Raw genomic sequence first — 10,541 nt, forward strand, 5'->3', positions numbered from 1 at the left:
ACCGGCTCATCAGCATCTACCTGGGGAGCAGAACGGGTCACTTACAAACATCACAAGCACAGGACTGTCTTTTTTCCCACAGGCCTTTCTGGGAGCAAATCAATAGAAAATCCAGTTAAATTATTTTGAATAAACATTGTTAACGTTTTGTACAGACTGGCTACTCGAAAACTGGAATCAGAGCTAAGACCATCCCATTCCATTATCCTTCCCATTACACCTAAAATAGTTTAAATTGTAGCACAGACAGAGAATGATTTTTAAGCCTGCCAAAAGCTTGCACAACACAAGGTATGGCTGGCTTATCTTCCATGAGCAAAGCTAACACGGAGCAGCGCCTTCCGGGCAGCCCTGCAGCCCGTGGCTCCGCGCCGCCAGCCAGGCCAGGGCCCACGGCTCTGCGCCCAGGGCCCGCGGCTCTGCACCGCCAGCCAGCCCAGGGCCCGCGGCTCTGCACCGCCAGCCAGCCCAGGGCCCGCGGCTCTGCGCCCAGGGCCCACGGCTCTGCACCGCCAGCCAGCCCAGGGCCCGCGGCTCTGCGCCCAGGGCCCGCGGCTCCGCGCCTGGCACCACAGCTGTGTGTCTGTGAGCTGCACCAGGGCTGCTGCGGAGTGGAGGTGGGGCTGCAATAGGAAACCCGGCTCTCCTTGTTTTCCCCTGCACCGTTAAAGCTGTCAATTCAATTCTCCCCCCACTAAGTGGCACCAATGCACCGCAAACCACAATGAAAACATCTGTACAACTTATAAATAAATATTGCCCTGTCCCCCTGAGCCCGGCCCACAGCGGGGAAAGCAAACTGGCGGGAGAACAAGGCGGCGGGGACACCAAGCTGACCAGCTGCGTGCGGGCAGGGGCCGCGGGGCGGCTCTCCTAGGGCAGCAGCCTCTGCGCCACAGTGCATCCCCGTCATAAACCCTTTAATTGCATTGCCATGGAGGGAATGCAGCTTACAGGGATGCAAGAAAAGAGAAAACAGTAAGCTTGTGTTAATTGTACACCCCAATACCTGTTCTCGCTTTGGAAGAAAAGGGGTGCAGGGACAGCGGCAAACACAGAAACCCCCGCAGCCTTGAGCCGAGCCCAACCCAGACTCAGTGATGTTGAGCTGCATGCAACCTACACCACAAATCAAACCTGAATGCCAAAGCACGGACGTTTTTCTTGCAGACCGCCCTTGCTGTTGAGGAGAGCTGTGGGGCTGCCCTCCTCCGCCCAGCTTCACCGGCCCCGCACTGCCACTCCGAACAGGGAGACGTGCAACAGGACAACTGCTGTAAATCAGGTCTACCGTAAAAAAAAATCTCCAGCTTAAAGCTACTGCAGCTGGGAAAAGGTTACGCAAATCACAAAGTCTACAGACGCAGTAGTAACACTGAACCTCGAGTGCACTGAATCCAAAACAGGAAATAAAAGAAACCCACTGGTCTCAAAACATGGCAAACATCCTCCATCGAACTCGTGGGCATCACGTCCCTGGCTATGGATGTTGACTTGATTCTCCACGCTCCTCCACCTTCCCCCATGCAACATCCAACAGCTAATTATTCTGTTGTTTGCAGTAGACTGAAGTAATTAAGCTTAACCCGAGTCCTGTGGGAGTCCCAGAGAAGGTTAGCGATGCACAGGCATGACACGCAGTTATTTATAGCTGATTAAGTTCTATTTATCTACATTTAAATGTTGCAGGAGATGGGAGAGTTCACAAAACACATTTGTGTCTTATTAGAAACAGCAGCTGTGTGTGGTAGCTCAAACTTTGCCTTTCATGTGAGGTTTTAAGGAAAAAATAAACCCACAACCCAGAATAATTCAAATTCGTCACTGTAGTTAAATAAATCAGCGTGGTTTAGTCATGATCTTCAAGACGTAGGCCTGACCTCCACGCACTCAACTGCTTCTGGGGTCAAACTCGACCCCAAATCAGCTCGGCCACTTTGAAGCTGTTCTGACAACGGTCATTACATTCAATTTTTACTGTAAGACTGTTCCTGTCTTAAGAGACATGAGAAAGGTGACCAGCAGGTCACAAACTACATCCTTAGAGTCATAGCTTCCGAGCGTCTATGCACTCAGGACCAGCACCGTGGTCTCACCAGTAAAACCGCCTGTGCTCCGCTGTCACGCACACGGGCGACGCGCAGCACGAGGGGGCGGTTCTGCCAGCCCCGCTCCTTCGGACGGACGCGGCCCAGGGAACACTGCAACAACTGGGACGGGCACTGACATCTCACCGTTTGCACCCTCCGGGCCTTCACGTCACTGCATTTTTGGTGGTACAGAAGGGTAACAGAATTATTTGCGTGTGTAGCTGTAAATATTTTCAAGGACGCTATAACAGTTAGAGTCCAGAGGAAGGGACAGGACTGTCCTGTCACTTTTAGCAACAAATCACAAGGGACAATGCAGAGTTTACCTCTTCACTGCCAAAGCGAATGTCCTGAAGGAGCAGTACCTGCTGTCTCCTCCGTAAGAGTCCTGGGTTGAAACACCGATGGCAAGAGCAGGACGGAGCAGGGACAGCGGGTCCTGCAGCTGCAGAACTGCACCTGCTCTGACTGGCGCTTCTGCCGTCTGGCCTCCCCATCCCCCTGCTCCCCACGCCGGCCACGCGTGGTTCGTGAGCTGCCTTTGGTAACCGCTCCGGCCCAGAACTGGCCAAGATTCCTTTTAGCACCACCTGGAATGGAGCTGGGATTCAAAATGAAACTTCAGGGTAAAAAACGGAACCTCCGAGTTCTGCAAAGAATTCTTTGAAATGCCCCACCAGAGCTTTGATAATGAATCTGTTCTTGGACAGGAACCAGAGCCTCAAAACAATGCTGCCCCATTAAAAATGTACCATTTATACCTATCAACCATATATATATATATTTTAAAAGAAAGTTTTAGCTCACAGTGATCTCATAAAATTGATGTCTTGAGATATAACCAATATACAGAATGATTAATCTATGAACCGCTAATTTCTCTCACCAGGGCTTTTAGATGACGGGTTTCAGCAGCTGCAAGAACACATGGGCATCCATTCAGTAAATCAACTGCCAAAAGGGTTCCTCCCATATTACAAGAAAAAAACAAAGCATTTCAGGTTAAAAACAAGGAAAAAACCACAAAACCTAAACCAGCGCCAAAGCGAAGTCTGGTTATTCCACAGGACAGCTTCCCCCGGTACTTTGTGTTGCAATTATTTACATATCCCCGGATAGTCAAACCGATATGGTCCAAAGTTTTGTTGTGGACTTTGTGGAACGCACCGTGACTGTGCCACGTGGAGCACACTCAGCGCGCTCCGCCTGATGGGGAACAAAGGATACACTACACTTGCCACTAAAAATACATATATATAAAATCAGTAATCTACATGAAATTAGCTCATCACAAACACAAAGTCAAAAAACCACAACAAAATGCAAAACCAAATCCAAGCACGCTACGGGAAGCAGGTACGAGTTGCAATGACCTGGACATCGAGACTCTTTGGTCAGCTGAATGGCAGGAGTAACCAACACCGTCCAGCTCAACAGCTCCAACACGGGACCTCAACGTTTAACACATTGCCACATATTTTAGCCCAGAACATAAAGAAACGTACTTGGAAGCTGCAGTTAAGGCTTCTTCACACGCGGTCCCAAATAATCTTTTCTCCACTCTTGCGGATATGAGAACCTCCCGCTTGTACGTGCTCAGCAGCTGCAGCCGGGCGGCGCAGCCCTGCCGGTCACCGCCCGCACAGCCGCAGCCTCCGAACCGCCGCGCAAACCGCGGCGTGGGCGACGGCAGCGCAGCGGACTGACCCACGGACACGGCTCCTCGCGCTCTGTGCGTCACACATCACTACATGGCAAGAATCAGGAGGCACAACGGTCCTGCTGCGCCGGCAATACCGAGAAGTCACCTGTACGTTGTTTAAGAAGGTAAAACTTGTCTGCAGGAGAAAGCAAGCGCTGTAACGCAAACAGCTCTGCTGCCTACCAAGCCAAGAAACGTTTAACTGTGACCAGTCTCAGATTATTTCAGGGTTTTGTAAATACAATTAATACACCAGATGTGTAATTATCTCAGCAGACGCTTCTTCCCAATGCTGATTTCATAGTGTTTTAAGTTTAACCTTTGGCTGGACAGGCTAAAAACACTTGTAGACAAGGAATGCCTGGATACACGGCTCTGCTATCAAACCTAACAAGCATGAGCAGAAATCTAAAACAAAAGCACAATGAAAAGGGTTTTCACCATGAAATTCATGCTGAATTTCCATTTTCTAACCAGAGCCCTATTGTTCATCTCAGTTCCATACCTTTATGCTGCCCCATTTTAAATTCTATTTACACAAAAAACAAATAGATTTAAATTATTTTGAAAAGCTAAGCAGCACACACTTTCAGGTGCGCAAGAGGTGCTGAGCGTGTAATTTATTAGAAGAAAGGCAGAACCAAAACAAGGCCATGCTGCCATACCACATAAATCACCTCCAATACACATCAGACAAAAGCACCACATGGTGTCTGTGACTGCTCGTGTCCCGTTGGGTCCACACGTGCGGGGTGAATCCAGCTGCAGATCTGTTACTACCCTCTGCCCAAATAAGAAAAACAAACCAACAAAACCCCAACCAAACACACACAAAATCAAAAGCCTAACAGTCAAAACTGGTGTAAGCGACACAAACACACAGTCACAAACATCAGGTACATCCAAGGATTCTGCACCCCATTAATGTACTGTAGTAAACCAATCGTTTTTACAGCAAGTGTGTACTCTGGGCAGTACCAGCAGAGCAGCAGCGCGCTCGGTAGAGCTCAGTGCAGCCCGGCGCAGCTCCATACAGCCCGGTGCCTGCAGCACAGCCCGGTGCAGCTCCATGCAGCCTGGTACCTGCAGCACAGCCCGGTGCAGCTCCGTGCAGCCCGGTGCCTGCAGCACAGCCCGGCGCAGCTCCATGCAGCCTGGTACCTGCAGCACAGCCCGGTGCAGCTCCGTGCAGCCCGGTGCCTGCAGCACAGCCCGGCGCAGCGTGGTGCCCACGGTGCAGCCATGGCAGCGGGCACAGGCACCTTGGTTTGCTCTTCCTCTCGCACCCACCTTGGCTGCTCACACGCGTCAGCTCCCCTACGCACACACCGCTTCCAGAACGGGCTCAAAGTAACAACCATCCAAAACAAAAGCTTAAGCACTTAAACAAAACATGAAACAAAAGAAAAGGGAGGCCGAGGCAAAAACCCCACCAACCCTGCAGTGGAATAAATCCAAGTGCAGTTTCTCGGCAGTTCAGCGAGCCCTTAGCAAGTGCCAGCAGTTTCAAAAGAGCTGTAATCTCTAAACTGTTATCAAGGTTTTATCGCACTCTAGCTCTTATCTAAACCAAACAATCACTAGAACAGCAGCTGATAAGACATCCTGACAAGGTATAATAATTTCAGCAATTTAAACCCACAGCTACAGCCATCATACACTGAGAATATTTTAACACTCTTTCCAGTTTAACCTCTAATCTCTCTTCCTCTGTGCTTTCCAAACACGGGGCCAGCGCTTCCCCCTCCCAGGCGGGCGCGCTTCCTGCCATCGCTGGCGTTGGGGTGCCCTTTGAGCCCTCCCCGGGGCTGTGCAGCCCGCCCAGCGCCGCCTGCGCCAGCAAAACCATCAGGATTTTCTCTCTGAATTCAAGTGGCCGTTTTCCCGGGCTTGACAAAGGTCCCTTGCTGAACGCGGTGGCTCCATCTGTCACAAGCTGCTGTGTGCGAGAGGGAAAGGAAAGGCAGCAAACACGGGGCACGACCAGCCTCAGCCCTGCAGTAACTGGGTGCAACACAACACAAACAGTTAACTCGTAGCCTCGCGGGACTTTCACCTGGATCATCTCATCCACGTATCATAGGGCAGGATTAGCCCAGAGGCCTTTTAGCTCAGCATCTCCTCTTCCAAAATCACTCATCAGCCAGAAAATCTGGGTTCTTCTTCATTTTTGCTTGTAACAGACTTTTTACATCAGGCCAGACTTTGATTTATGTGACATCTGAAAACTTCTTCATGCTAAATGTATCTGATAGGTCACATCCAAAGCAAAGCAAAACCAGCTACCTCAGCTGGACAGAAGCATCAGATGATCTGATGCAATTTCTTCTGGACGCTGCCTTGACACGATTCCTGATGATTTCTCTCCTTATGCTGGAGCAGAAAAGCGATATTCAGCTACTACGAGGTCTCCAAGCGAAGCGACAACTGGCCTGTATCACATCCCGTTATCCACGCAGGCCGGGGCAGAGCAGAACCGAACCGGGCGAGCTTGCCCTCGCTGGCCCGGCTCCCGCGGGCCGGGCGCAGAACGGCTCCTGTGCAACGGCCCTGCGCACAGCCGGCGGCTGCGAGAACATCACACACGGCACATCCCAGCGCGATCGAGTCACTAGAGGAAAGTTCCCGGAGTGAAGGCACGCTGGTGCCGCGACTGGCTTGGCCAGCGCTGCTGTCTTCAGACCAACGGCAAGCGAACCTCTGAACTGGAGAAACGGCTCAATTCCCTCAGGCTCAGCTTTCAAAATCAGGAAGGGGAATTCAAGGTTTCTTGGCATATGCACAGGGAGGAGGGAAAATCTGCCAGATGCTGCAAAACCCAAGAAATCCCTTCACTAAGGATGGAAAATTCCTTTACAGCCTATTTCAAAAACTTTCTTCAACCAAAACTTAATGAATCAAGAGACAAAACAGATGCAAATCCCCATTTTCCTCTATAAATCATTGTGTCTGACATATGAAATGCAAACTAATTTGTTTAAATTACAAGACTTAAATGTGGTTATAGAAATAATAGCGTGTCTTCAGATTTTAATCAGAAAAAAATGTATCTTGAGTTTCAGAAAAAATGACCCAGCTCAAGCAGGAACAGAACACGCCAGCGTGACGCGGTGCCCGTCGCCAGCCCAAGGAGCAGCCAGTCACGTCCCTTCTGGACCAGCGCGAAGATTGAAGGTGTTTTCATCCCTGAACGGCTCTGACCGGCACAGCACTGGGGCTCTGGCATCAGGAAACCCACCAGAACTTGATTTACTGGTTTGAAAATCTCAATGCATTTGAATATTGCTCTAAAGAAGGCCACATCAAGATCCAGATAGCATGGGTATCTAACACAAAGGAAGAAATCAATCATCTAGTTCTAAAAACATGCCCAGTTTGTACCAAAATACACATCCCCTTTGTGTTCCTCCTCCATGGCTTTTCAGGAGGTGATTGGGCTGGATATCCGATTCAATGGGTCTGTATTGTACAGTGTTTGCAGGGGCTGTGCACTGCCCTGGGTCCAACTGGTCTGCGAGAACAAAGGAACGTTACAGCTCAGGCCCTTGTGCACAGCGAGCTCGCCTGTGAGCGCCCGCGTATGGAACATCCACCCAGCATTTAAAACAGCCAATCCGACCTGCCATAAACTGTCACTTCAGGCATTTATGGCAGACAGTAAACACACGCTTATCAGAGAACAGCTGCACCCTGCGAGCTCAGCCAATGGAGTAGCACTCCTTATCAAATCAGCGCTTATCAGGGAACCTAACAAAAATAAAGGTTACACCACACGGTCTCCTCCTTTTTACCTCTGCTCCATCCAGACGCATGACTTCAATTAGAGCGCACTGCTCCACTTTGCAGACCTGCTTCCTCCTTGTCTGCCCTTGAAACCAAATCCTCCCCCAGAGCACGGCCCATGGAACCCCCCCCGCCAGACCCTGCTGAGCCTGCCGAGCGGCCCGTGGAGCCCGGCTGGGCCACCGCGTGCCCCACTCGCGTCCCCGCGCAGGAATTACAGCGCTTGGGGTGCGGGAGCCCCGGGCAGCTGCTCCAACGCGGTCCCTGCGCCCCAGCGCCGCAGCACGGCTAGAGAGGCATCGCCAGCACCTTCTGCTGCTGGTGCCAGACAGCGAGGTGGTTAACCAAACCACCAAAGCAAACAAAATCAGGAAAAAAACCCTCAAATTCCCTTATTTCTTCCTTTTATCATTATCTCACGCTGCTTGTGTAAAGCACTGTGTGAAGAAGGGCATTTCTGAAGCACCCAGAAACAAGTAGTTCTGTTTGACCAAGACAGTTATTCGAGCTCCCTTCGGGAGGCACGTCGATCCCCACCGGGCGAGCTGCTCTGACGCGCCGCAGCCCCGCGCTTTTACTGGCACAGTCACAAAAGCCCCCGCTAACAGAATAGGCTGGATCCAGCTTTCTGCCTGAAACTTATATTAGCTCAATTAAGAATCATCTAATTAACTGTTGCTTAACAGCTGATATTATTATTAGATCACCTTCCACCCACAAGCTTACAGCAAAGGCCCTGCAAAGCAGCGATGTAAATGGCAGCCTGACGGTTACAAGAAGCAGGTTTCTTCAGCATTTATCCACGCCGTTTCATGAAACCATTGCCATTCATTTAAATGCAGCTGTTTGTATTTACATTCATACAAGTAAACTGCTATATTAGACAGGACCAGCGGAGTTTCGGGCGCTGAGCTGCCACACGCAGCGAACGGCACCTCGTGCTGCCCGACGCGTCCTGATCGAGCGCGTGTGCCGAGCCCTCGGCCGCCGTCCCCGTGCCCGGGGCCCTGGGGCCGCTGCGGAGCTGCCGGGTCCCCACGGCCCCGCTCCCACCGCCTGTGCCGCTGACCGGGAATGGGCTCGGTCTAGAACTTTCCTATCGCTCAGCTCTCTTCTTTCATTAAAAAGTTCTAAAATAGCTACTGATATATTCTTTCAATGCTATTGACAGCTTCTTTGCCGATAAAAAACATGAAAGCAGCTCCACCTTTTTTAAAATTATTGTTATTATTCTTTAAATTGCTGCCATATAAATCTGCACCGTCTTCATGGATTGCCCATGCACGCTGTCGTTACCGAGCCAGGTTAAAATTAGTTCTAACGTAATGCACTTACAACTCAGTGAACCCATAAACACAAACCCTCCCTGATAAGCAAGTAATAAAAACCTGTCCTTTATTGCCACCAAGGTAATTCAAACTTTAATATATCTATTATTTCAGTATTGAGATTATTTTACTGCAGCAAATTGAATTCCTCACAAAGGAAACAAAAGAAAAGAAAAGAAAATGCGCGAGAAATGCTGAAGGAAAACTCAGATTCTGTGAGAGACCAGAGAAGAAAACACTTCAGAGAAACTGGAATTAGTGCCGATACCACAAGAAAGGACAGCCTAGGATAACACCATTTCTCATCGCGTTGCTGGGATAATTTGAAGAATGTCGAGACAAAGCGCACCTACCCGCACCTGACGCAGGGCTGTCGGAGCAGGCGCATCGCACGGCTCCCGCGCAGCGCTCGCGGCGCCAGCGAACCAGCGGGCAAACGCTGCGGGGCAGAGCCCAGCTCCTGCTCCTGCCTCGCGCTCTCTAGAGCAGAAGGCTTCCCTTCCACAGCCTGAACCGACCTGCAAATCGCTCTTTCGCTCAAAATATTGGGAACGGGTTGAAAGATCACGGGCAGTGCAGAGAACTGACATCATTTGCACAAAGATTCAGAAGACAGGGTCACCATCTGCTGTACGCTGGGACAGCTGAGCTCCAGGCAATTCAGAGTTTGCAGTGTATTTTCATTTTCCTGTAAGATAACTAGAGAGTGGTTTCTCAGTAACAGAAAGACTGAGAACAGAATTGCCATGTCCACTTAGTACAGCGTTACTAAGTAGTAGTTACAAACAACTACCACTCTTACCAAAACAAAGCAAGCTGGAAAGTAAAGAAAATAATAAGAAAGAAATAAAATAAACCCAAGGTATTTCTACCTTCCATCGCCCCACCAAACCCAAATCAAGCGGTCGGGACGCGCTGGCTGCCCTCGCACATCACAGAAACCACAGGGCAGGCGGGACAGAACCTGTCCACGCAGCCGCACTCCTCCAGCTGTTGTCACCCATCCTTCACTCCAGCGAGAACATTAAAGGATCAAAGCCACAAAGATTAACAATGAAGAAAAAGTACAAATGGACAAAGTGAAATCTACAGTACAAGACAGCTATAGACAGGTTAATTATTAACACAGAGGGCTTATCATCCCCTAAATCTTTAAAAATGTTTAACTAGCAGTTAGAGCCACGGTAAGGAAAGTACGCAGCTGAATCTTCTCTCCGTTTTGCAGAGGAGGAAACCGAGGTGAGGAACAAGCCACAGAGAAAGGCCCAGCAACCTGGGTACCGTGTCGGGCTCCAGTTCCACCGGTAAAGCCCTCTCCTCTGCTTTATTCTCTGATAAACCTTGATCGGGAAACCCCAAATCAGTGTCTCTTAAGTCTCAACATTCTCAGTTGTGAACTGAGAGGCATTTGCCACAAGGGACAAAAAACAACTGACCTTTGACATGTTTGAAAGCTCAATAAATGACAATAGGAAGCAAAATTGTATCATGCACCAATAAACTGTAAATTATTTTACGATATGAGAGGTTACTTCATCTAAAACTATAACTATTAAGGAGAGTGATAAGAGATAAGGGAGGTAAAGACTCAGGGACTTTTCAGTCTCACACCTTATCACTTGTAGTGTAATATTAACC

This window comes from Nesoenas mayeri (genome assembly GCF_963082525.1).
Source record: "Nesoenas mayeri genome assembly, chromosome: 17".
NCBI lineage: Eukaryota > Metazoa > Chordata > Aves > Columbiformes > Columbidae > Nesoenas > Nesoenas mayeri.